The sequence below is a fragment of the Megalobrama amblycephala genome, linkage group LG7 (assembly GCF_018812025.1).
Source record: "Megalobrama amblycephala isolate DHTTF-2021 linkage group LG7, ASM1881202v1, whole genome shotgun sequence".
NCBI classification, from domain to species: domain Eukaryota; kingdom Metazoa; phylum Chordata; class Actinopteri; order Cypriniformes; family Xenocyprididae; genus Megalobrama; species Megalobrama amblycephala.
This window is the reverse complement of record NC_063050.1, coordinates 38,069,138-38,091,575: the sequence shown is the minus strand read 5'-3', so window position 1 is coordinate 38,091,575 and position 22,438 is coordinate 38,069,138. Positions and strand designations below refer to the sequence as shown.

At 36.7% G+C, this 22,438-nt stretch overlaps 1 long non-coding RNA gene across 1 annotated transcript in view; it reads left to right on the top strand.

Annotated features, from left to right (window-relative positions):
- LOC125272489 overlaps nt 1-18,935 on the top strand; it is a 45,835-nt gene extending 26,900 nt beyond the window's left edge. The window contains exons 3-4 of the long non-coding RNA XR_007185855.1: nt 18,056-18,444; nt 18,543-18,935. This is a non-coding gene — a long non-coding RNA (uncharacterized LOC125272489). The remainder of the gene's footprint in view (nt 1-18,055; nt 18,445-18,542) is intronic.
- Nucleotides 18,936-22,438: the final 3,503 nt, after the last annotated feature.

Genomic DNA, 22,438 nt, shown 5'->3' with positions numbered 1-22,438 from the left:
TAAATAATTTATAATAAATAAGTGTTTAAGTGAGAGTGAATCTGCAAGATCAGTTTTAATCTCTTTCCCCAGGTTACGTCACATTTTGTTCAGTATGGCATTGAGTATTGAAACATCCTTCATCAGTAGCATGCCTAAGATGCCTTAATATGCTGTCTAGGTAGGAAGCTCACTACTGGATCAGTGGTGCAGTCAATGGCTTGAGCATTTGCAGTGTAGACAGCTTTGGTGGTTTTAACGTGAACATTCTCTTTCATAGTTCTACACTGTCTGAATGATGTGTTTTATGTTTCCATGCGCTCAGATTCAACTCTGTGTTTGAAACCAGCAGAAGTTTGGTGGTGTGAGATTGAACTGTAGGGGGCAGTGTTGCTTCACAGAAGATGTCCTGATAGGCACTGTTAGAGAGAGAGAGAGGGAAGGAGGAGATGCTGGGGGAGGGGTGGAGATGATGGGGTGATGTTACAGGAGGAGAGAGGGGCTTCATCTTGTCATGACTGTCATGTCTGAGTGGCCCGACTGCACCATCTGACATCACATTCCCTCCTTAACTAGCCATCTCTCTCTTTTCTCTCTCTATATACCTACACTTTCTTTCTTTCTTTTTTTTTGTTCTCATTCTTAGCTTACACCTCTCTATCTCTCTTTGCTACCTCTTTGACTTTTTGCTTTTGTTTCACTTCTTACTGTCTGGGGAAAGACAGACGTAGAGAGAGAGAGAGAGGGAGGACAAATTCTCTAAACAATTGCATTACAGCGCAAAAACCTGCATCTTATCCAATAGCCTTATCCAGTTTGACCAGGCGCTAAATGCGCTGAAATAGCATCGCACCGTGAGTATTTGAATTAGGTCATTTTTCAGCACAAATGTGCCCCATTCATATGCAAATTATGCTCATTATTGATTATATGATTTGCATAATTATACATATAAGTTTTATCATTTAATTTATTATTTTAAAACTAACTCACATCCCCAAACCTCCTTATTTTTCAGCCCCTCCCCCAGTTACCCTTCACATAAATATCGCTTTTTACCATCCGATTCATTCTTAATGTATAAAATGAAGGTAAGCCGCGCACTACTTTCTTTTCTCATATCCTGTTACAGTTGGAAAACATCAAGTTAATGGGTTGTGAACACCGTCTCATGTTGACTTTAACTTCAGAGAGAGACACTGGAGGATGGATTTCAGTTTCATATTCAGAGATTGTATGTGTGTGAGTGTGGGAGGAATAGTTCAGAGAGACTATAATGGGAAATCCAGGTGTGGAGGCCACCCATGAAATTTCAGTGAGTGTTTCTGCACTCCACTCACAGGTGTTGACATTCAGACATTTCAAATGTAACCAACAACAACACTTATTTAGCTTGTGTTTGCATGTCTGTTTGACTAAGTGGGCATTTACACAACAGATACAGGTGCCAAAATGGAGCTATTTACATTTACTGTTTCACTTGCTTTCACGGCGGACTACAAGTGTCTGTGTTTATTTAAGTGCAAGTGAACAGCTCTTAAACAAAATACAGGTGTGAATAAAGATGCATTTCGCAGGTGTTTTCATCCACACAATGAGAGTTGTTATTCACTGCTATCTGAACAATATTGCCATCTCAAAAATTCAGCATCGATTCCACTTCAGAGTTTTACAGTTAGGCTTGTTTCAACACTGAATACACTACAGCAGTCGGTTTGGCAGACATTCCATATGTGAGCATTAGAAACAGAGCACAACTGCCTTAGAATGTCAAGTACGCTTACAGCACTTTTTCTTATAAAATCCTCCGGTGGTAGTGTCCATATCCTGAATTACGATATTAGAAGCGGATGACATTTTCAGTGACATTTAGCATTAATCGTTATCGCTACTGAAAGAATATCGTTTTAGCGATTTCTTTCGTGAGGGACGGGGGGCTGAGTTCAATCAGATCATGTTTAAACAGGTAGAACTTGGTTTGACGCTTACGTCCCACACAGGAACGAATAGCCTTGGGCTACTGCCTTGAGCACTGACAGAGGCCTCTACTCATGTGTAGATCACACCGCTGACTGTCATGGACAGCTATGAGACAGTCTCAGTGAGGGAGTCTGTGTCAGAGAGGCTTGATTGATTGACAGGTGCTGTATAGGTGGGAAGGCACACAGAGAGTTTACGTGTATAATGATTCCATCTGCTCAGTTCGGCAAGATAAATGAGCTAATATCTCTCAGCTGGACTCACACCAGTGCATTTGGATTTTTTTCTGTATGTGTGAGCTGCAAGCGAGCAACACATTGACAAAAGCAGAATGCTTCCATTAAGAGGCATTCACACTGACGATTTGTCACCGGAAGTCATTAATTTTCATGGACAGTTGTTGGGATTTGTTGATGATGCAACAAAGTTGAGTGGAGAACTTAAAGGGTTTGTTCGCCCAAAAATGGAAATTGTCATCATTTACTCATCCTCCTGTTGTTCCAAACCCGTAAGATTTTAGTTTCTACTTCGGAACACAAATTAAGATATTTTTGATGAAGTCCGAGAGCTGTCTGACTCCTCTATACACAGCAGTTTAATTACCACTGTCAAGGTCATAGTAAGCACAGTGCAGCGCTTCCGTGTTTACGTCTGAACGCCGGCTCGGTATTGGCAAAAATGAAAATTCATCACAAAATGAAAATGATTTACACACACCCTCCTGTTGTTCCAAACCCGTAAGACTTTCGTTCATCTTTGAAACACAAATGGAGATATTTGAATGAAAACTGAGAGAATTGACAGTCCACACAACTACCACTTTGATGCTTCAAAAAGTTCTTAAAATCGCTTAACACCTCCATTAAGGGGCGATCACACTGATGATTTGCCACCGAAATCATTAATTATCAAGGACAGTTGGTGGGATTAAGTTGAGGGATAGTTCACCCAAAAATGAAAATTCTGTCATTTACTCTCCCTCTTGTTGTTCCAAACCCATAAGACTTATGTTCATCTTCGAAACACAAATGAAGATATTTTAATGAAATCTGAGAGATTCCTGTCCCTCAATTCCAGTTTGATGCTTCAAAAGTTCTTAAAGAGCTAATCCACATGAATTGAGCGGTTTAAACCAAATTTTCTGAAGAGACACAATTGAGGATTATATGATAAATGGATTTTATTTAGGCTTTTGTTCACATATGTGTAATTAAATTATTATTATTAATATTATTTTTTTCATTTTTGGGTGAACTAACTCTAACGCAAATGAGCAGCAACACAATGACTAGCCATGATAGTGCAGACAGGATCACTTGCAATGTCAGTTTGATTTTATGAAATTGATCATTTTAATTATTATTTATATTTAACATAAATTCATATTATTAATTAATATTTACATTTTTAACATATTTCCAACTTAAAAAAAAAAAAAAAAAAAAAGCCAGGATCTATGGTACTATATAGATTTTTGGTAAATTATTGGTATAAGTTTATATTCATATATAATTATGCATGCTCATTACCTCTTTCTTACTTTTAGATTACCTTTGTCATCATTTAAAAGTGCAGTCAAAATTTTGCTGAAATGTCACAGGCAAAAAAAGGTCCATTATCTGCTGTCAATAGTGCAGCAATGCATGAAGCACAGCTTACAGAGAAGTCACTTTCAAACCAAGCAGCTTTATGGTAAACACAGAAAATTTGTGAAATCTGCGTGGGGAAATCTTTCATCCTCATGTGAAATTTCTGATTGCATGGATTCCTTTTTAAAATGACTATTTCGCCCACAAAAATTCGCTGAACAACATTTGCTGCACCTTAAATGTAGAATTCAGAAACCCTTGTTATTAGTGACACCGGTGGCCATTAAGTGAACTGCAGCCAGCAACTTATTGCGCGTGCGTGCACTCGTACACACGTAATCTACAGTACAAGAGCCTGAACCTGATTCAAGTCCCCAAAATACTCACAGCAAAGTTCTTTTTCATTCTTAGCTTAGAAGTAAAAAGTTGGAAATGTGATATATTGTTAACGAACTGTACATTGTACAGAATTTTAATACCAGCTGTTTATCGGTTATTTGCCATAACATGAAAATAAGAAAATTGTGAGAGTGATTTTACTATAGTAGAGTATGTAAGAAACAGGCCTCACTGTGGTAAAATCATTGTAACACATGGCCTCCCATGGCTTATTGCTTCATAAGGCCGTAGTTTCATGCTATAGATATTGTGAGTGTTAACTTCTATTATAATGCCTTGAGAAATACATGTCAATTAGTGTATTTGTTTGCAGGCACGCGTTTATGCGCTTGTTTTGTTTAGAAAGGGCTTTGATATTGCATTATGAGAGCCATTATGAAGCAATTATCAGATTTTCAAAGAGAGACAGACAGTAATGAGTTGATGACTTTGTCTTCCTCTTCACTCTTTCTCCCTCACTCAAATTTAAATTCTCATCATTTGTTTTTTTCCCTCTCAGATAAATTGCTTGTCACCACACATCTGAGTTTGTCAGATACTATAAAACCCTCTTTTCATATATTCCTCCATTTTAATGCATCAGTATGAATACAGAGAGCAGCAATTCTATGATCATTAAAAAATAAAAGACAATTTCTCTTTTGTCCTTTAAAAAAAGTTAACCCTATTTTAATTTTTTTTTTTTTTTTGGACATAGTACCATGGTAACACCAAGTGTACTACCATAGCATTCTTCATGTACCACGCAATCACATAAATACTATGGTAAATGAATATGGTAATCATACAGATGATAATGAAAACTGTCTAAAAATATGACGAACATTTGTATAAGTAGTCCTGGTCTGTCTTATATCAAAGTAGCATCTGATACCATTACTGTACCTTGGTTCTCTTTCATTTTTTTGTTCTTTAGTATTTCTATTACATGTACAGTTATGAAGTAAGACCTTAGAGTGCATTATCATTTTTTTATTGGTTGATAGTTTCATTCGGGGTCAGAAAAGTAATCATGAGGGTGAATTCAGATGTTTTAAAACTCCTTTGAGCATGTGTGTGTGTATGTTTCAGAGAAGGTATTCTTCTATGTACAGTATATTCGAGTAATCTAGATATGGATTTTGGGGCCAGTTTGAAACTATTACTCCCAGCAGCAGTAGAGTGGTTTGATTTACAGAAATAACTTGGGTTTTTTCCAGAAAACCCATTATCTCTTACAAATAGACACACACACACACACACACATACACACAGGTTTCCATGTTTTACTGGGACTTCCCATAGACGTAATGATTTTTATACTGTACCATCTGTATATCCTAAAAATGTCCCCATAAGGTCAAAATTTACTGGTATACTTTCCTTGTTGGGGACATTTGGTCCCCATAATGTAGGGAATACCAGATACACACACACACATGCATGCACAAGCAGAGCAAGAAATTTAATCTCACATTTATACATTCTCTGTTTCTTTCTTGCACACACATACAAACGTATCATGTTGGACCCTCACTTGTAACCTTGTGAAGTGTGTATATACAGCAATAACAGCTGCTTTAAATGGAATTCTCCAGTCCAGCTGATTCATGAAGTGAATAGTGGTACATGCAGAGAGCTGTTAAAAGGAGAGATGGATTAAAGACAAGCATGTGGAGAGTGGATTGAAAGGCTGTTCTCATCAGTGTTAACTTTCTCTAATGCACTGCCATAAAAAAAAAGCCTTTTCACTCATGCATCACATGTGAAATCACTCTTTGTGCATTGACTTCACAAATCTAAGAGTAAAGAATTCCCTTTTTAAAAAAAAAATAATAATAATGATCATAGAGCAAGGACAACAGAAAGAATCTGAAGTGATTAATGATAAGTTAAAAGAATTTGTTTCTGCGTTTTAGCAATCAAAAGCGTTCTAATTAGTTTTCTGATGGGTTTATTTTATGCTTTGCTTTCTTCTGTAGAATATGGTATTAATGGTAGTCAATGGAAGTGTTTTAAGATATATGGATAATTCTTCTTATTAATTTGTTTTTAATTTTTTTTTTTTAATTTTTATTATTGTTTTTATTGTTATGACTTTAAAGTATTATATTTGTATGTTTTAACCTTAAATCTTGATATGTCTGTGTAAGGGTTAGTAAGATTTAAAAAAAAAAAAAAAAAAATGTTTTTGAAAAAAAGTCTCCAAAGCTGCAATTATTTGACTGAAAACAAAGTCCCTTTAAGACAAGTCATTTCACTCGGCGGCCATCTTTGAAACGCCTCTCGGGCATCCTGGGCATCCATGCAGCTCCTGTCTCTTTGAATGGGGAAACATCAATTTCTCCAAAGCTGTTTGCCAAGCGTTCAATTAAATTTCATATTTGAAATCACCAATGAATTCTGACAACAACAATCTCATAATTTTTTTTCCCAAACACTCAATCATGACAAAAAAACTGTATTTTTTAGGCTGGATCAAGCTAATGCGCATGCGCAGACCTAAATGCGCATCTCTTGTGCCTCATTTCGGAGATGCGCGTCTGACTGTTTCTATATAAACCAGTGCTTCTGGGGCGTAAATCGCGGGGGGACGGGGGGGACATGACCCCCCCTATCTGAGTGCTGTCCCCCCCCCAAAAAAAACAGTGTGATAAGAATATGTGAACTGTAATAAGGCTAGTAGATTTACTGTTGTGTGTTGGGTTTTGCTCAAAGTGTATTCATCGTATTTTGGTGACTTGGTTGTAAACAACTTCAAAAATATTCCAATATATAAATGATTTTGAATATTTTGGTCAATTTAGTCAGTTTTTTTATTGAACCAAAGAGAAACATTGAGCATAATGGCAGTCTACATGCTACACTAATAATAGTAGTAAGGTTTTCTTCTGTGTAACATTACATATATCCAGGGGTTAAATTGGGATTTCTTATGTGGGGGGCTCTGTGGTTTCAGGCTTTCGAGGAGTGCACGTGTATGCAAAGCCTACAAAATCTTATCAATTGACAAACTAAAAATAAGTCGACAGAGCCCTCTGCTAGGAACACTAAAATGCAGATCAAAATCATTCTAGATGCTGGCAGTGTGCAAAGCTACATCTGATAACAAAGTCTTTCTGTAGGCCTAAAGGAGAGCATATCAATACAAAATACAGGGTATTGTCCTTTGGACAAGTAAATTGGTCACTTGTTTGACCAAAAAAGTTGTCTGGAAAAAATTGGATTTTTTTTGGTGTAAATATAATTTATTCTGAAGCTATATTCTCAACAGTGTTCCGTCAGCTTTTGCATATTTATATCTGCATATTTGTGATATTTACCCCAAGGGCATTTTTTCCCCTTATCTTATTACATGCTTCATCTTTTATTTCATTTTTTTTTTTTACATTTGATCAATAAATTCAATAAGAAAAATAAAGCAGGACTGTTATGAATCAAATTAAATAATTTACACTGAAAAATTGCAACTGCATTAAATAATGTTATGATATTTTTTAAATATTTTTGAATATACAAATAAGAAATGTTGGGAAAATTTAAACATGAAACTGAACCGGCAGTAGGTGGTGGCAAGAGACTGTCCTAGTCATTCATTCAAACGATTTGTTCAAACGGCTGATTCATTCAAGAATGAGGCAGGTGTTTTGGAATAGGCTATTACTGAATCTTTGACTCAACCGATTCGTTCAAAATGCTGAATCATTCATTAATAAATAATTTATTATTAAATATTTATATTATCCATTATCAATCGCCACTTACACTAAATGTAATAGAATCATGCTTGCGTTTTGGTGATTCCCTAACTATTTTTGTTATTGATGTTTTAATCAGGACAAGTAAAGCTCTCTTTCTCTTGCCCCTTCAAAAAATTAAGCGTTAATGTCGAGCCCTGATAAGCCTATGTGCCGGGGCTCAGCCCCGGACGGCCCCGGCCCAATTTAACCCCTGCATATATCCTTTTATAAGTAAAATTTTGGCTGTATTATTTGTGTCCCCTTCAAAAATTGCTCTTGAGAAATTTTATGTTTATTGTCCCCCCCTACTGTCCGATGAAATTTACGCCCCTGCTTCTAACGGCCGCTGCAGTGACGCAATGACTTTACCAGTCGGTGATTGGCTCTTATTTTGAAGGCGGGACTTATTCCGCCATATTGCGCGTTACACTTTCTCCCATTCAAAACAATACGAGTGACATGTCTTGTGTTATTCTATAGTCTTTGATGAAAATAAAGTAAAAATTGGAATATTATAAAATATTATTACAATTTAAAATAATTGTTTTGTATTAAAATATATATTAAAATGTAATTTATTCCTTTAATGAAAAAGTTTTTATCAATGTTGAAAACAGTTGTGCTGTTCCTAATACTTTTTTTGGAAACCACAACTTTTTTTTTTTTTTTTTTCAAAATTCTTTGATGAATAGAAACAACAGCATTTATTTAAAATAGAAATCTTTTGTATCATTATAAATGTCTTTACTGCAACCTTTGGTCAATTTAATGTGTTATCAAAGGTACATTTATTTTAAAATGAATATTTTTGCTAGAAAACAAAAATAGGCTACTGATGAAGATTAAAGAAAATTATTATTATTATTATTATTATTATTTTTTTTTTTGCAGTGAATATGACACCATTAAGATTTAATTGGGATTCCAGTGTTTTGAAGTTTTAATTTAACTGCATAGAATGCTCTCCTTTCTCTTGTTTTGCTCTCTTTTCTTCTTTTTCTATGAATAAGGTTACAAAGCTTTTTAATGAGTGTGTACACTTTGCATGTGCATGTGTGACTTACTGAGAGGCCAATTAAACACACATATACTCAAACACAGGCTTTATACGATTCCACACACACGTTGTGAGGTTGAATAAAAGCCTCTCGGTAAAGGTGGAAAGCAAGATGATGTATACACTCTTAATCTGCAGGCGGTTAGATACAGCAGACCTGTTGCTGGCTAATGGAAACAAGCTTTTTATACACTAGGACATGGCAGGCAAATGGAGCAGTTCACCAAAACAAGACCATTGGGAGTGAGTGTGAAAAAATCTTTGTTGTCTCCTTTGAGCTCATTCTGTTCTTACTGAAATTCAAAACTGATGTTTATGAATGGCGAAATATTGGCAAAAAGTCATGTGATTCAGTGTGTCCCTTTGTTGCTGGGATTGGCTGATAACCCTGTCTGTGGATCAGTCACACTCACAACTGAACAGATCAAAAAGACTGACTAATTATGGAGTAAACAACTCAGAGATTCTGACATTACCATGTTTAGTCACATCATGACACCTGCTGTGTTTACTGAGGATTTGTTGACTAATGGTCTGAAAAGAAGGTGATAAGAACTGACTTGAGACTCCAAATTGGAGACTTGTGGAAAGACAAACACAGTCTTTAGGTCTAGACTAATATTAAAATATGTATTCTCAGAGTTATTGCTAAATTGGGTAATTAAAACTTGGCTGTCTATGCAGTAGAAAAGCATTTTTAATCAATGGTTCGTGACTAGAGAAATCAGAGAAAAAGGGCTGTGGCATTTCGTTTTTCATTCATATATACTACCACCATTGTCATTTGTAACAATACATACAATACAAGCTAGCTGAAAGTCAGTGAACTTGTCCTCTCAGTTAAAAGGAAAAGTTCAAGAGAGATGAAATTTAGTCCAACCCATGACTAATCACTAACTGTATCCCTCTATAATTGGACTGAAAAAAATATGAAAGGCCATTACTGCCACATGAGAAAAAAAATGCTTTGGTTAATCAAGAATTAAAAGATAAAAAGGTCATAATTTCAACTGTCATTTTATGTCATAAACATTAATTTTTATGTCAATTTTGACTTTTAGTCATAATTTCAAATTTTTATGTCAATTTTGATTTGTCATTATCATGCCATATGTTATCATTTTGACTTTTTATCTCAGAATTATGACTTAGTATTTCATAATTTGGCTTGCAAAAATCTGAACCTACATACAGTGGGTACGGAAAGTATTCAGACCCCTTTACATTTTTCACTCTTTGTTATATTGCAGCCATTTGCTAAAATCATTTAAGTTCATTTTTTTTCTCATTAATGTATACACAGCACCCCATATTGACAGAAAAACACAGAATTGTTGACATTTTTGCAGATTTCTTAAAAAAGAAAAACTGAAATATCACATGGTCCTAAGTATTCAGACCCTTTGCTGTGACACTCATATGTTTAACTCAGGTGCTGTCCATTTCTTCTGATCATCCTTGAGATGGTTCTATACCTTCATTTGAGTCCAGCTGTGTTTGATTATATTAATTGGACTTGATTAGGAAAGCCACACACCTGTCTATATAAGACCTTACAGCTCACAGTGCATGTCAGAGCAAATGAGAATCATGAGGTCAAAGGAACTGCCTGAAGAGCTCAGAGACAGAATTGTGGCAAGGCACAGATCTGGTCAAGGTTACAAAAAAATTTCTGCTGCACTTAAGGTTCCTAAGAGCACAGTGGCCTCCATAATCCTTAAATGGAAGACGTTTGGGACGACCAGAACCCTTCCTAGAGCTGGCCGTCCAGCCAAACTGAGCTATCGGGGGAGAAGAGCCTTGGTGAGAGAGGTAAAGAAAAAGCCAAAGATCACTGTGGCTGAGCTCCAGAGATGCAGTCGGGAGATGGGAGAAAGTTGTAGAAAGTCAACCATCACTGCAGCCCTCCACCAGTCGGGGCTTTATGGCAGAGTGGCCCGACGGAAGCCTCTCCTCAGTGCAAGACACATGAAAGCCCACATGGAGTTTGCTAAGATGGTGAGAAATAAGATTCTCTGGACTGATGAGACCAAGATAGAACTTTTTGGCCTTAATTCTAAGCGGTATGTGTGGAGAAAACCAGGCACTGCTCATCACCTGTCCAATACAGTCCCAACAGTGAAGCATGGTGGTGGCAGCATCATGCTGTGGGGGTGTTTTTCAGCTGCAGGGACAGGACGACTGGTTGCAATCGAGGGAAAGATGAATGCGGCCAAGTACAGGGATATCCTGGACGAAAACCTTCTCCAGAGTGCTCAGGACCTCAGACTGGGCTGAAGGTTTACCTTCCAACAAGACAATGACCCTAAGCACACAGCTAAAATAACGAAGGAGTGGCTTCACAACAACTCCGTGACTGTTCTTGAATGGCCCAGCCAGAGCCCTGACTTAAATTGAGCATCTCTGGAGAGACCTAAAAATGACTGTCCACCAACGTTTACCATCCAACCTGGCAGAACTGGAGAGGATCTGCAAGGAGGAATGGCAGAGGATCCCCAAATCCAGGTGTGAAAAACTTGTTGCATCTTTCCCAAAAAGACTCATGGCTGTATTAGATCAAAAGGGTGCTTCTACTAAATACTGAGCAAAGGGTCTGAATACTTAGGACAGTTTACTTAGGTCTGAATACTTATTTCAGTTTTTCTTTTTTAATAAATCTGCAAAAATGTCAACAATTTTGTGTTTTTCTGTCAATATGGGGTGCTGTGTGTACATTAATGAGGAAAAAAATTAACTTTTATGAATATATGTCAGCTTTCATTTTAGATATGTCAAGACAAAAATGGCAGTTATGTTTGCAGTAGCTCAGGTGAATTTTTGTTCTAAATATATGTAATGCACATGTAAATTACAACCCCAAATCAAGAAATGTTGGGACATTTTGCAAAACGCAATAAAATCAAGAATCTTTGATCTGTTAATTCTCTTGAACCTTTATTTAACTGACAAAAGTACAAAGATTTCCCATATTTTCACTGGCCGACTTAATTGTATTTTGTAAATATAAACAAATTTTGATTTTGATGGCTGCAACACACTCCAAAAAAAAGTTGGGACAGAGGCAAAGTAAAAGTATGAAAAAGATAACAGAATATCCAAGTTAAACGGTTTTGAAACAGCCCACAATTAGCATGTGAACTGGTAATAGATGTAGGTATCGTGTTTGGGTATAATAGCAGCATCTCAGTCTTTGCAAGCAAAGATGGGTCATGGCTCACCACTTTCATATCATGAGAGAAATGTCAAACAATTCAAAAATCAAATTTCTCAATGCAAGATTGCAAAGTATTTCGGTATTTCAGCATCTAGCATACATAATATTGTGAAACCTCTGTTGAATGTGCGTGACCTTCGAGCCCTCAGATTGCATTGCAAGAGAAACCTGTGTCACTGTGTCACTTAGCACAGTCTGTCACTGCATCAAGAAATGGCCCCTGAATATCTCTTACCCAAGGAGAAAGCTATACATCGATTCCAAACAGAGATGCTGCTGAGTTTTTTTTTATCTCAGATGGTCCAAAAGACAGTGGAAATGTATGCTCAGACGAGTCCACATTTCAGCTTGTTTTTGGGAAAAAAGGACTTCTCAGTCCTAAAGACGAAAGAGACGATCCATGATTTCATCAGTGGCAGGTGCAAAAGCAAACATTTGTCATTGTATGGGGGTGCATCAGTGCAAACGACATGGGTGACTTGCATGTGTGAAGGTACCATTGACGTGGAGATGTATACTGGGATGTAAAGAGACATATACTGCCATCAAGAAGACATCTGCAATCCTGCAATACAATGCCAGGCCTCATTATGCATCTGCTACAACAGAGTGGTTCCTAGACACTCTACACCATAGAGTGGATGTGCTTGACTGGCTTTCCTGCAATCCAGATCTGTCATTTACTGAAAATGTATGGCCCATCATGAAAAAGAGAACCAAACAACGATGACCACAGACTGTTGAGCAGCTGTCTTATATCAGGCGAGAATATTCCACATTTAAAACTGCAACAATTAGTATTCCCAAGCATTTGAAAAGTGAAAGGTGATGTGACACAGTGGTAAACATGCCTCTGTCCCAACTTTTTTGGAGTATGTTGCAGCCATCAAAATCAAAATTTTTACAAAATAAAATCAAGTTGGTCAGTGAAAACACTGACAATCTTGTGCTTTTGTTATTTAAATAAAGATTCAAGAGAATTAACAAATCACAGATTCTTGATTTTACTGTGTTTTACAAAAACTTTTCTTGATTTGGGGTTGTAATAAGTAAATCAAATTGCAAACAGAGATATACAAATCTGAAATCGAATTGGATTCATTCATATTGATGGAAATTATTGCATTTAAACATACTGACTCATTCATTCAACCAATTTATCCAGGATCCAATGAAATACCACTACCGTGTGATGCTTGGAGATGTGCAGTGGTTATTTCTGCTTTGAATTCGAGAGAATGATTGATCGAGGTAGAGAAAAGGACAGAGCAATAGATAGAAAAAAGAGGTAGAGCATCTCTATCCATGCTCATATATAAAAATAGTTTTACAATATATTCATTGTTCACTCTTAGACAAAAAGGTTCAGTGAGATTCTATATAGGGTTCTTGACTCAATTTTAAAGAACACTTAATGCCAAAAAAAGAGAGAAATGTCTAAAATAATTGCATAATGCGTTCATGTTTTTCAGTTTATTTTTCTACTAATAAAGTATGTTTACAGGCTGTTTAAATCATAAATTAAAAAATTAAAATGAATTAAACTAAATCCATAAAATGATCCCGTGATGAGAACCTCTACTATACAGTATATGAAGCGCCTGACAGAACTACAGCACACTCTATACAGTGTATAAACTTTTCTTGTAAGAGTGTTCTATATTTGGTCATTCACAAATCTTGAACTGGGAATCGTGTCAGAAATTGCATTTCACACACTTCCTTTTACTGTTCTAGTCATTAGAATGCTTGCTTATATTACTGTACTGTATACAGTAATGGCAAAGTGACTTTGACTTCATCATAGTCCATCACCCACAGAGTATCTTCCTCCCCGAACATCTGAAATAACTCTGTTCTTGTGTCTTTATTTGTAGTTACAACTACTTCCCGTGTCGTGGGAAATGCACCACTTGCTGTGCAATGTTTGCCTTGATATAGCCAAGCGTGAAGTTTAATGAGTCCAGCGCTCTGATCTGGATCAGGTCGCAGCTTTTCTCTTACGCTGAAACTTTGGGACTTGCAACACTTACACTCTCCGAGTATCAAACACTTGTATTCAAAAACATACATAGACTAACAGCTCCTAATGATCTCCAGCAAAGCTCAGCTTACTTAGTCTGTTTAAAAGACACATAAAGGCAGTAAACAAGGAGAGTAACGTCTCTATTTACTTCATGGATAAACAGATTTGCTGTAAGCTTGTCTTTGACTTTTTTCCTTTTTTTTTATGCTCTTTTCAAGGCTTAAAGTATATTCAACAACCTGGAAATGTAAACGAATCGCTGAATGATTGTGCAGCAAAGTGGATTGACTATTTTAAATTGTTCATCATTAACAGTCCACTGTAACAGAGAGTAATGAGTGGCACTGGACAAAAATCAATTGTGTGATTACAGTCTACGGAGTATAAAACACAGTGTACTTTACCTATGATTTATCATTGGCCTTTGAATTTGGGAGAAGGGCTATGTATAGGATTGTTGCCACATAAACCAGGTTTTTGCAAAAAAATTGTCTCCTTTTCAATTCAAAAGTGTGATTTTGAATTGAATCTACCACACCCAACAGGAAGTTGGGTATTTATGTCAGTATAGTTAGAATGAAATGGTCATTATTTGACTACTGCTTATTTTGTATAATCAAACACTTCAAGAGTTTTTATTACTCTAAAGTTCAGAAAGAGAAAAGAAAGAAAAAAATGGTAATTTTGCCAGCCTTGAACAAAATGACACAATCCCTAGTGATTTTCTGGTAGAAAATTAAACGGCTTAACCTTTAGCCAGAAAGATGGCAGAGCAAGACAAATAAAGTGACACTTCTCGCTGTGTCTTTGAAGCACTTTCTTTTCCCTCATTCCCTCCTACTAAATGAAAGAAATAAAAAGAGAGAGAAAACAGATAAAAGTGTGACAGGTGTGAAAACAGACTTGGAGTAGGGAAGATGGAGAGTGTGAAAGAGATTAGAGGAGCAGATGACGAATGACAGAAAGAGATTGTAAATGCTGAAGAAGCAGAGAGGTTGTACTCAACGAAATGTCTGACAAGTGGGGTGATGGTCATACAGATGCCCACACTTACATTCATGGTCTGACTCTGATCACGGTCAAGATGTCATTTTTGAAGTGTGGTCCTTAGTATGTAACAGCAGAGACCGTATAGGAGAAATAAATGTGAGAAATCATAACTTTTTCTGTTAATGACCCCAAAAGTCACAGAAAAATTACCCACTGTGCTTGTCATTTTTGTCTAATGCATTCTGACTGATAACATCAACTGTAATCATCATCATTTTTTACAAAAAGGTAAAAAACAAAGGTACAAAATGTGCCTATTTGGATCCGTCAAGAATGAATCAGGCTTTAAAAGTCCTCAAAAGCTTTGTAGACCCGCTTTGAATATTTTACGACGCAATATACTGGCATCATTGAAAGATGACACATCCATGCTTAAGGCAGCTTTTCTGACTGATGTGACATGTCAATTGAATTCACTTAATTCAATTTCAGGGGGGAAAAAAATAATGCTGGTGATGCTGCATGATGAGGTTGCATTTGAAGTGAAACTTTAAAGCAATTTTATGAAAAAAAATTACATTCATTTTCTACAATTCACAATCAACCCCAGGGTAACAATCAGGTGTATTTTCACCCACCCATACTATTCATTAACTTGACATGCTTTAAATCCATGCTGGCATTCGCAAAGTATATTTTAAAAGATGCCCTAGAACTTTTTTAAAAAAAGATGTAATATAAGTCTAAGGTGTCCCTTGAATGTGTCTGTGAAGTTTCAGCTCAAAATACCCCATAGATTTTTTTTAATTCATTTTTTTAACTGCCTATTTTGGGGCATCATTATAAATGAGCCGATTCAGGGCTACTGGCCCTTTAATTTTCCTGCTCCACGCCCACGGAGCTCGCGCTTGCCTTGAACAGTGCATGAACAAAGTTTACACAGCTAATATAACCCTCAAATGGATCTTTACAAAGTGTTCGTCATGCATGCGGCATGCAAGCGTCGGATTATGTGAGTATTGTATACTGTTATATTGTTTACATTTGATTCTGAATGGATTTGAGGCTGTGCTCCGTGGCTAACGGCTATTGCTACACTGTCGGAGAGATTTATAAAGAATGAAGTTGTGTTTATGCATTATACAGACTGCAAGTGTTTAAAAATGAAAATAGCGACGGCTCTTGTCTCCATGAATACAGTAAGAAACGATGGTAACTTTAACCACATTTAACAGTACATTAGCAACATGTTAATGAAACATTTAGAAAGACAGTTTGCAAATATCACTAAAAATATCATGATATCATGGATCATGTCAGTTATTATTGCTCCATCTGCCATTTTTCGCTATTGTTCTTGCTTGCTTACCTAGTCTGATGATTCACCTGTGCAGATCCAGACGTTAATACTGGCTGCCCTTGTCTAATGCCTTTCATAATGTTGGGAACATGGGCTGGCATATGCAAATATTGTGGGCGTACACCCCGACTGTTACGTAACAGTCGGTGTTATGTTGAGATTCGCCTGTTCTTCGGAGGTCTTTTAAACAAATGAGATTTATACAAGAAGGAGAAAACAATGGTGTTTGAGACTCACTGTATGTCATTTCCATGTACTGAACTCTTGTTATTTGACTATGCCAAGATAAATTAAATTTTTCATTCGAGGGCACCTTTAAAACCAAAACACGTGATAACAAAAGCAAAAATAAACTAAAAAGGGCCCTTGTCACATCCACAAGTCTTTTTCCCTTCAAAATCTCTTCAGCTCTTCACAGCACAACCACAAACCACTTCTTCTCACCCCTTTTAACTTTGTGCATTTAATAATACAGAATAACTCTGGACTAGAATGAACTTCTTCTCGGGTTAGTGACATCACTAACCCTAAAATTGACATAAACCCTGCCTCCGAGAACACTCAACAAAGAGGGCGAGGCCATGTTGGTCTGCTTTAGAGAAGAGGAAGAGTTGTTGTAGAGTGTGGTTGCCAAACGAGGGTCAATTCAAAGCTGGATTTGCACTAAAGATTAACATGACGCCACATACTAGTCAATGAGTTGAATCGACTCCACAGCAACTACATAAATGTATCCACTAACCATTCAGAAATGTCCAGATGCATTCTAAAAGTTGTAACTTCTTCCTGAGTCTCTCCATCAGTGTCCGGTTTGAACAATGTAAGGCTGAACACCGTTACTGACAATCGTCATTTTGGCTCCGTGAGATTCACAAAAATGGTGTGTTTTTGCTCACACCCAAATAGGGGCAAATTTGAGAAGCTATAATAAATGATCTGTGGGGTATTTTGAGCTGAAACTTCACAGACACGTTCTGGGGACACCAGAGACTTATATTACATCCTGAAAAAGGGGCATTAAATGTAAGTCCCCTTTAAATTTTATATATATCAAAGAATCCTGAAATAAATGTGTCATGGTTTCCGTAAAACTATTAAGCAGCACAACTGTTTTCAACTATGATAATAAGAACTATTTCTTTAGCTCCAAATCAGCATATTAGAATGATTCTGAAGGATCATGTGACACTGAAGCCTTGAGTAATGGCTGGAAAAAAAAAAAAAAAAAACAGCTTTGCCTTCACTGGAATAAATTCACAGAGTATATTTTAAAACCACAACATATGATAACATAAGCCAAAAATTAACCAAAAAGAACCCATGTCACATCCCTATGTCTTCTGTAAGCACTTATCTCAAACCACAACCACAATTCCTTAACACAGAAACCACTTCCACCTCTTTTCTCTTTTACTTTTCTACAGTTTCACTTCTGCTCTAGCTTCCTCTAGAAGCTCAGCATTGCGGAATAGCAAGTATTGTTGGCGCTTGAATGATAAATTGCTTATGATGCTCCTCATTTGCAAGCGCTTTGGATAAAAGCATCTACTTAATGTCTAAATGTAAATGTAATGTAAATTTATTCAACTTTATAGACCAACATGGCCTATAAAAATATATGCGCATTTGTAGGACCAAACAGAAAAATAAATTTTTTAACCTAATATGAGCTAATAAAGAAATACTGATGATACCATTAATGTAAGATGAACTGTCATTTCTGTCTTTCCTCTTTCAAATAGATGGAAGCTGTACTCGTGTGACTAGAAACCATCTGTCCAGGGATTTTACCAAGATGGCCACCGAGTGAAGAGACTTGCTTCAAATTTGGAATTTGGTTATAGTCTCTTTTTCTGTCAATACACTATTAGCATGAAACGTATTACCAGTATGATGGCAATTTTATAAGCTTGTATCACCTTTTAAAATACAAGCAAAACAACAAGGTACTTTTTATGTGGTGCTGGAGAACATGAAAAAAAAGGAGCATCGCTCTCTCTCTGTCTCTGCAGTCATTTGTCATTGCCGTCGGTTTGATTGACAGCTGGTATGGATGAATGAGAGCTCTTCCTGTCCACCCACCAATCAGCCACCTCCTCCAAGCCCTCAACATGATGGCCGAGGGTCGGAGGTCAGTCTCATGCTCTCAGTGAGTGACTCTTGATGAAGACGCTGATGGAGAGATGCAGTTCCTCTCCTCCATCATCTGTCTTTCTCCGTGTTTTTCAGCCTGAGGTCCTTCCACCCGTCTCACAGCAGACCATCCATCTGCCTGTCCGCGGCCACCACTAATCAAAGCTGCCAGAGGGGCGGCCCCATAAAGCTCTTCACGAGGAGAATGCATTTTGTTTGTGTGTGAGACAAATGAGAATTAATGTACTTCACATCAAAATTAATAAACGTAACATACTGACATACTGATTTGTTTTACCCATGTGCATGCATAAAGAATTATGTTGTATCTCAGCGCAACACAACTAGAGATACATGGAGATTTTTGGGGATCATCAGTTATTTCATTAGCGCACTCACAGGCAATTATAACTGAAAAACAATGAATCATCACATTTTCATTAAGAGCACTGCTCTATCTATCTATCTATCTATCTATCTATCTATCTATCTATCTATCTATCTATCTATCTATCTATCTATCTATCTATCTATCTATCTATCTATCTATCAGCATAAATGAGTACACCCCCTCTGAAACAAATTCAGCGATTACTCTTTACTTAGAAGACATGTTAGGGTTCTTTAGAGATATAATGTTCCAGCAAGTCTGCTTGATCAATTACCAAAGAAGCATGTCAAAATTATTCAGAAAAATAAGATTTTCTTAACAAAGTGATCAAATGTTGATCAAATAAGTACACCCTCCAGAAAGTTACTGAATAAAACTTAATAAAACAATTTTCTGGTGTAAGTTTAATGTAATTTTTGAAGAACAGGTAAGTTTGTTGTACCAAAACATTTAAAGCAAAGTAATTTCTTGACAATTAAAAGTGTTTATATAGCCCAATTAATCATTCTCAGACTTAAAGGGTTAGTTCACACTAAAATGAAAATTCTGTCATTAATTACTCACCCTCATGTCGTTCCACACCCATTGCCAGCAAGACAATTAACACTTTCATTGCCCAGAAAGCGACTAAAGACATATTTAAAACATTGGTTCAACCTTAATGTTATGAAGCGATGAGAATACTTTTTGTACGCCAAAAAACAAAAACAAAATAATGACTTTATTCAGCAATATCTAGTGATTATTTCAAAACACTGCTTCATGAAGCGTCGAAGCTTTATTAATCTTTTGTTTCGAATCAGTGGTTCAGAGCACAAATCAAACTGCCAAAGTCACATGATTTCAGTAAATGAGGCTTTGTTACGTCATAAGTGACTTTGGCAGCTTGATACACGCTCCGTGTAAGCACTTAACTCAAACCACAACCACAATTCCTTAACACAGAAACCACTTCCACCTCTTTTCTCTTTTACTTTTCTACAGTTTCACTTCTGCTCTAGCTTCCTCTAGAAGCTCAGCATTGCGGAATAGCAAGTATTGTTGGCGCTTGAATGATAAATTGCTTATGATGCTCCTCATTTGCAAGCGCTTTGGATAAAAGCATCTACTAAATGACTAAATGTAAATGTAATGTAAATGTATTCAACTTTATAGGCCAACATGGTCTATAAAAATATATGCGCATTTGTAGGACCAAACAGAAAAATAAATTTTTTAACCTAATATGAGCTACTTCAAAACACTGCTTCATGAAGCGTCGAAGCTTTATTAATCTTTTGTTTCGAATCAGTGGTTCAGAGCACAAATCAAACTGCCAAAGTCACGTGATTTCAGTAAATGAGGCTTTGTTACGTCAAAAGTGACTTTGGCAGCTTGATACACGCTCCGAACTACTGATTCGAAAACAAAAGATTCGTAAAGCTTCGAAGCTTCATGAAGCAGTGTTTTGAAATTGCCCATCACTAGATATTGTTGAATAAAGTTTTTTTTTTTTTTTTTTTTTTTTGCACAAAAAGTATTCTCGTCACTTCATAACATTAAGGTTGAACCACTGTAGTCACATGAACTTTTTTTAAATGTGTCTTTAGTAGCTTTCTGGCCATCTGAAAGTGTTAATTGTCTTGCTGGCAATAAAGGCCTTACTGAGCCATCGGATTTTATGAAAAATATCTTAATTTGTGTACTGAAGATGAACAAAGGTCTTACGGGTGTGGAATGACATGAGGGTGAGTAATTAATGACAGAATTTTCATTTTTGGGTGAACTAACCCTTTAATGCTGACAATAATGGAACCGCTTGGGGGAGAACTGTCAGAAGACATATTTCTAAGTGCAAAAGAGGACAGTGGTGCAAGAGGATTACCAAATCATTGTTTTAAGTGCTGAAATAATCAGGCCTTCATTTTAAGCTTTCATTCAGTGATGAGTGAATTTTTTTTTTTTTTTTTTTTGCTAGACAAAGAGCAGGAGAAGTAATAAGCGAGTGCCTCGGAGCCAGCAAAAGCTAGGTAAAGAGTGACTGTCTATCTCACAGTGTAAGATGCAGCCTGCAGAAGTGACATGCATGGTTGTTGTTCTCACTGGAACTACCTACTGTAGCCAAAGCACAATAAAGTCAGTTAGCATTTTCTAATGCCCATATTTACAAAATATAGATTTCTGGGAATCCATACTCTGGTCTCTTGAGACTAAGTTAATAATTTTTGATCTAACAGCATCCAAAATGTTATGGTGTTGCTAGAGGAGGAGTACAGTGAGATGTGCCTGGTTCCCACAGTAAAGTTCAGTGGTAGTAAAGCTCTTAAATAGGGATGTAAAAGTGCTGAAGGTGTGAGGGAGTTGTGCTTTATCAATGCCGTCATGAATTCACAAAACTTGAAACAGAAGATGCTACTTTCTCCTCCTCATTATCTGCATTGTTGGGCATTTTTTCAACATGACAATGACGATATGCATTCTCCCAAGGTCAAAAACCTTCTGTGGACATGTATTGCACTCAATCTTAACACTCTTGAGCACCTGTGGGGGATTCTGTTGAGACAAGTTGAGCAACACTCCCCATTAAAGATCAGGGCATTTAAGGAGCTCATCATCCAGGAGTTAAACAGGACAGATGTGACAATTTGTCATGAACTTGTACACTCCGTGTCAAGAAGGGTCAAATCCCCTCGCTCACTTGTATCATTTGCTCCAGATGAATATTGTTGGTGTTACAGGGCTTGAATTTCGGCGTGGGATTTGGCATATTGCGCATAATTTTACTCATTCCCGCAGCTTTTGTGCTCACACCCAAAGTGCAAGCAGTCTCTCAGTACTAATGTACTAGTAGTACTCTCAGTACTACTCTTGTTGAGTATTCACGTAAACAGTCAGTTATGTTTTAAGTGAAAATAAACACACGTGTAACAACATAATGGGTCCGTAGGTCTTAAAGTGACAGCAGCCTAATATACCTGCTGCCAAATTATGAGATGATATTAAAAATATCCTATAGCAGTTTTTCCCCATGGTATTAATGTCAAAATTGTGTCCAGGGAAAATGCTGAATGGCTAGTAACTTTGGAAAACCAATTGCCACAGTGGCTGGTGAGCAAAAAGGTTAATGTCAAGCCCTGGTTGTGAGAATGACAGGATCATCATCTGACTTCTGCTTATTTTGTATAATATTTCGAGCATTTTTATTACTCTAAAGTTCAGAAAAGAAAAAAGAAAGAAAAAAATAGTAATAGTCTTGAACAAAGTGACACAATCCATAGTAATTTTCTGGATTTATTACTATCTGATTTATTATTTATTTCAATATAGTTGTGAGAGTGGCAGAACCACTGTTTGATTACTGTTGTATCTCAGTGCAATACAAACTGGAGATACGTGGAGATTTTATGGGATCATCAGTTATTTCATTAGCGAACTCACTGCGATAATGTCACGTGAAACGTGACATTTTCATTAACAGCATCGCTTTTAAGCTGGTCTCAGTGAGGCGTTCAGCACACAAACACGCTAGTAAGTAAACACTCAGATTCCTCCAATCACAGTCCTGATAAACATACGGCGCTTAGCAGTCTCCCACAAGAGTCAAGAATTCTAATTAATACAG